Source organism: Phyllostomus hastatus, unplaced genomic scaffold, assembly GCF_019186645.2.
Source record: "Phyllostomus hastatus isolate PE091 unplaced genomic scaffold, TTU_PhHast_1.1 phas_scaffold_182, whole genome shotgun sequence".
NCBI lineage: Eukaryota > Metazoa > Chordata > Mammalia > Chiroptera > Phyllostomidae > Phyllostomus > Phyllostomus hastatus.
Window position 1 is genome coordinate 22623687 of NW_025334013.1, and position 6140 is coordinate 22629826.

Genomic DNA, 6140 nt, shown 5'->3' on the forward strand with positions numbered 1-6140 from the left:
AGTTTTAATTAGGGAGAAGCAGTGTGTATAAATGTGGGCCAGTGAGTTTTATTTAATGATGCATTTAGGTTTGAATATGTTTATCTGCAAAGAATATATGAAGATAAACATTCATAGCAACATGCATATATAGGTAGGCATTTTTGTAAGTTGTCTGTGATTTAAATTACTGTGAATATGGGTGTGCATGTACAAGGAAGGATATAAGGAGTTGAATATTAATTAGGCTGTGACATTATCCTCAGTAGTTTCAGGCAACCTTGACCATGACAAGACAGATAGGCAGCTTTCTGCATGCTGTGTCTCTCTGGGACCAGCCTCAGGCCCTCCCACAATCTTAGACTGTGGAGTTGAAAGGCACTTTGATGATTACATGATCTGAGGCTTGTGAAGTGCTTGAGTCCCTGGTGCAGCATTCTGGAAGAAGTCTCCAGTCCCTCTTTATGCACCTTTCAAGACAAGGAGTTGCCCTGGCCAGGTAGCTCAGTTGGTTAGAATGCCGTCCCAATACACCAAGGTTGCAAGTTCAATTACCAGTCAGGGCACATGCCTAGGTTGTAGGTTCTATCTCTGGTCAGGGTACATAGGCAGCCTACCGATGTCTGTCTGTCTGTCTGTCTGTCTCTCCCTGCCACCCTTTCTTTCTCTCTAAAATCAATAAACATATCCTCAGGTGAGGATTTAAAAAAGAACCAATAAATGCATAAATAAGTGGAACAACAAATTGATGTTTCTCTCTCCCTCTCTAAAAATCAATAGATAAAAAAAAATTTTTTTAAATACAAAATACCTCCAAAACTACAGGCTGGAGAAAAATCAGACTATTTCAGCAATGCTGTTTCATTTCAAGGCAGATACATTTCCTAACAAATGTTTATCAGCAATAAATGAAAATCTTTTCTGAAGACATTTTCAGCCTTCTAGAATTTGGTTAGTAATGCAATGCATCTATAACATATTAAATTCAAATGTGATCTAAGGAAAAATAATTGAGAATGGGTCATACATTGTTGTAAGTGCTTATTTAATCAGCTTCATATCTAATATGTAAAAATAAATTTTGTATGCAAAAAAAAAAAGACAAGGAATTGGCAGTTCACTGGCAGCTCCTTTCACAGTGGGCAATTCTGCCATCAGGAAGGTTCTGATCACAAGCCAAGCCACAGAAAGGTATTCCTCTTCTTCCCCTCTTCTGCCTTCACCCTCACTTATGTAATTCAGCTCTGGGGTTTTATCAGTCATTGTACTAAAGTTCTCAAATACTGTTTAGCCAGAGCCAGTACTGGGCACTAGAGACACATAGATGGATGAGGTAAATTTTGGCTTTTAAAATTCATGACTTGGAGGGAAGGCAGACATGGGAAAACTATCAATCAGAATAGAAGAGAGAGTGATTAACTTGGCCTGGAGAAGGGAGGTGGCTTTCAGGTAAGGATTTATGGAGGTAGGAAGACACCTGAGCTAAATCAGAGGCAAAGTCAAGCAGAGGGAACTCTGCAGTCAGTGCTGCATCCTCTCCCAACATGCTTTCTTGCTGTGTCCTTAGCTCTGGGCTTTTCTCTTCTGCTAAGCCCAGAAATCCAGAGAAGAGAAAATAGGCTTAGAAATCCCTAAGGCCAGGGCAGGGCAGGGTCAGGCAGAGTTACCAGCAGAGCTGAAAGTACCACCACATAAACCCAGAAGTCAGCCAATTGCCCCATGGGGCCCAGATCTATGCTTGACTCCCCTGTGGGAGAGTCCCAGAAGAGGGGACAGGCCCTAATGCTGGAAATCCTTGTCCTAGCTCACAAAGAGAGCTTACAGGACAGTGTGCTAGCCCAGACCCCTGGCCCAGAGTAGGAAAGGCCATGGAGGAAAAAAAGAAAGGCAATGGGCCTGATCTGGCTGAACAGCTCTTGCCTCATGGACCACTGTTATGGACTTGGGCTTCTAATTAATGCTCCTTGACATTCCAAGTACGCACACACATCAGTCAGCAGTCCATGGTCACATCAGCCCAGCTCAACACTGGTCATCGATTCTCAAACTAGACAAGGTTCTAGGGCACTGAGGAGGAAAAAAGGAATGAAGCAAATGAGTTTCTACTGTGCCAGGCTCTAAAACAGTGTTGAGTGCTTCAAATTCATTTATTTTATTTTTTTAAAGATTTTATTTTTATTTATTTTTATACAAAGGGGAAGGGAAGGAGAAAGAGAGGGAGGGAGACAAACATCAGTGTGTGGTTGCCTCTCACGTGCTCCCCACTGGGGACCTGGCCCACAACCCAGGTATGTGCCCTGACCAGGAATCGAACTGACAACCCTTTGGTTTGCAGGTTGGCACTCAGTCCATTGAGCTACACCAGCCAGGGCTGAAATTCATTTTTTAATACCACAACTCTCAACTTCAGCCTGTCCTTAAGGAAAGTTACACACTATATTAACAAAACTTATCTTTGATGGGGAGATTATTAGAGGACTTTGTTTCAGTGTTTTACATAATAATATATTATCAGAAATAAAATATTACTAGCAGTCAAAATGACAAATGCCCAGTATATCTGTAATTTGTATGGATTAGACAAGAAAGAATCTCCAAAGACTTTTCCAACCTTAATAATTTATGATTCAGATGCAATAACTAAGTGTATGTATAGATAAAATATATACATGCTATTTCCCACTTTTTATGGAAAGGGTCTGGCATTAGCATTGTAGTACTGACTTCTGTCCACCCTCTCATTCTTCTCAGTCCAGGTAGTGGCTTCTCCCAATGGAGAGTTAGGAAGGAGAAACTGTGCAGTCTAAGCCTCCTTCTCTTTTGTTTCTACTTGGAAGCAAGTTTTCACCAGGGGACATTGGTTCAGGTTTTATGGGGGGGGGTGTTTGTTTTGTTTTTTTGTTTTTGGTTCTTCTCTACTTTAAGTCTCACAGCAGCAGCCCTTGCCATGAGGGGAGGTTATAGCCTCCAACCTGGCCTTTTCCAGTAATGAAGGTGACATATGCTTATTTACCATTTCTTGAGTCTTATTTCTCAACTGGTTTATAAGTTAGTGGGGAAGAAGAGTGCTAATTATTGGAGTCCCTTTCAACCCCCAATAATTTAGTAGAAGGAACGCTAGAATCAGGACATATAAGTCGAGGTTGTAATCCTATCTGCCACTTATGAGTTGTGCCCTAGAGTAAATCACTTACCACTTAAAGCCTCGATTTCTTAACTGATGAAGGAGTCTAGGTTCTTGATTATAAGCAACAGAAACCAGGTCTGGCTATTTTAAGCCAAAAAAGGGAAAATATGTGGTAAAGATATTGGTGGCTTACAGAATGATGAAAATTAAAAGAAAAGGTTTTCATAATGAGCAGAACCAGGAACTTCCCAAGATCTGTCAGCCAGAATAACTTGATCCACATCACTGCTGTGGCTGACATAAACCTGTGCCAACATTCTGTCTTTCCGTCTGCATCAGCTAAGTGCCAGTATAACCTCCCAAATTACAGAGGCACACAATGAAAGTTTATTTCTGTCCATCATGGGTGCTCCTGGTCTTGTGGCCTTCCTGGGCAGCTCTCCTTCAGGCAGTGATTCAGGGACCCAGACTCCTTACATCTTGTGTCTCTGTCCTCTTCTATGTCCATGGAGTCCTCTCCCATTCAGCTAGTGGTGGGACAAGAGAGGGAAAAGATCATACGTGAGAGGTTTGTACAAATCAGGCCTAGATGTTAGGCTTCATTTGTATTGACAGCGCATTGTCCAGAACCCAAGTCACGTGGCTGCACCTAACTAGAAGGAAAATGTAGTCCATCTATATGCCCTGGAAACTAAGAAAATGGGATTTAGTGAACATTTGACAGTCTCTGTCACAACATCACTCGAACAAGATGTAAAGTTCTGAGAATGGTCCTCTGATGGCCAAGTGTAGGTTGCATGTTAACCTACTGGCCATATGAGAAATAAAATACAGGAAGAATCTATCCTTCTTTACTTCCATGGTGAGAGGAGGCAGTAGGAGGCAGAGGAATGCCCTCACAAGGAAGAATTTCCCTTAAAGGGGGATCAGGGCGCTTTGAAACTGGGGAAACTTGGTTGCCGAAAAATAACAAGTGTCCAGTCTATCTGTAATCTGCATGGGTTAAATAAAGTCCTTAAGGGCTTTTCTTAGCTTTAATAGTTTATGATTTGGGTGAAAGAACTAAAAATATATAAAAATGTCCAGACATTTCTAATGAGAACAGTAGCCCTCTCTGAGCCCTAAGGGCCTCCCTCACTTTCATAAAAGCAAGTAATTCACAGAACAAGATAGTATTTGTCAATGTATGGGAAAATGTTAGTGGTAGAACCATATAGTCTAAGAAAAGTATGATTCAGTAACATAACATGTTAAAATAGAAAACAGCCCAAGAAGGTCATGACGTTAAAATATTTTTTCTAGGTTTGCCACTATTGGGTTAGCCAAAAAGTTTGTTGGTTTTTTTCCATAAGATAGCTCTAGTAGCACTTGGTTGTTTTTAACTTCATTTGCACCAATTTTGTTATATTGTATTGTGAAAGCTGTCATATCAGCATGCACTTAAAAAATTAAAATTGGTGAATTTTTGTGTAGCCATGTTAATACTAAAGATGGAAGAATGCACAAGATTTTCAGCATATTATGCTTTATTATTTCAAGAAAGGTAAAAATGCAACTGAAACACAAGAAAATATTTCTGCAATGTATGGAGAAGATGCTGTGACTGATTGAACATGTCAAAAGTGGTTTGCCAAGGTTCGAGCTGGAGATTTCTTGCGGGACAATGTTCCACAGTTGTGTAGACCAGTTGAAGTTGGTACCAATCAAATGGAGACCATTTGAGAACAATCAACATTATACCATGCGGGAGATAGCTGACATACTTGTTAGGTAGGGCAGATAGTAAATCAAAGCAGGGAAGTGGAAGGAGACATGTCTCACCCACTAACTCAGCAGTCCTGAGCCTGGCCTAGTAGTATTGCCAGGTGTTGCAACATCACAAGAAACACCATGTTAACACCTTGAAATTCTATGTATTGTTTCCACTATCTGGGAAAGAAAGCCTTTGAAACTATGTATTCATCCCTAGGTCTAGGAGAGAGAAAAGGAGAGGGTCCACAGTGCCCAAAGGAAAAGCCCATACAACACCTTTGGTTAATTGCCTACCTCTGGTCATTAACTGTTTTACCAGGGAGTCCCTAGTGCTTACAGAAAGAGCCCATAAATAACTTTAGGTAATTGCCTCAACTTTAATCAACTTCTTCCTGTCATGTATCTGTTTTACAACAAGATATTCAAACCTAGTCTGGAGCAAGATAAAAATTCAGGCTAACAGACCCTCACACATACCTATGTTTGGGTAGTTGCGTCCCCCCAGGGAAGCTGCCACCACCTTTACTCGTCAGTCAATATATAATTTCTTCACCCCCATCCCACCAACTATGTAAGTCCTCAAGACAAAGGACCTGATACCCTTGCCACTCTTGCCTTTTGCTGCCCTTACCTTGCCCTGCTCTGAATCTATATCTTTTAACTCTGACCTCAGCAAGGCCAGTGCTCTTCCAAGAGAATGTATCAAAGACAAACCTTGCTTACATGCTAATAGACTTGCTGACCTGTAATTCTTTACTGCATCAGCAAGGCAAGAAGAACTGAGTTTCTCCTGTAACATACTCAAAATATCCAAATCAATAAAGTTATTGGTGAAAATGAAAGATATGTCTTATTTTATGGAAAAACCCATACAGACTTTTTGGCCAACCCAATACTAAAAGAGACCTAATGGTAATGCAGAACCCCCAGCCTATGCTGTTCTGGAACAGCTGTGAGGTCCAATTGCACACCACCAAGAAGCATGACTCCCAATGCCAGAGTTTGGTGAAGAGGAAAGGATAATTTTTTAAGATTTTTATTTACTTATTTTAGGGAGAGGGGAAGGGAGGGAGAAAGAGGGAGAGAAACATCAATGTGTGGTTGCCTCTTGTGCGCCCCCAACTGGGGACCTGGCCTGCAACCCAGGCATGTGCCCTGACTGAGAATGGAACTGACAACCCTTTGATTCACAGGCCAGCACTCAATCCACTGAGCTACACCACCTAGGGCAAGGAATTGTTTATTTAAAAGTTATGCAGATTTAGAATAATGGCAGAATTCT

At 41.2% G+C, this 6140-nt stretch overlaps 1 protein-coding gene across 1 annotated transcript in view; it reads right to left on the reverse strand.

Annotated features, from left to right (window-relative positions):
• Nucleotides 1-2343: 2343 nt before the first annotated feature.
• Nucleotides 2344-6140, reverse strand: part of SFPQ (splicing factor proline and glutamine rich) — a 56758-nt gene continuing 52961 nt past the window's right edge. The window contains exon 12 of the mRNA XM_045858872.1: nt 2344-3633. The gene's annotated coding sequence lies outside the window, so the exon portion shown is untranslated. The remainder of the gene's footprint in view (nt 3634-6140) is intronic.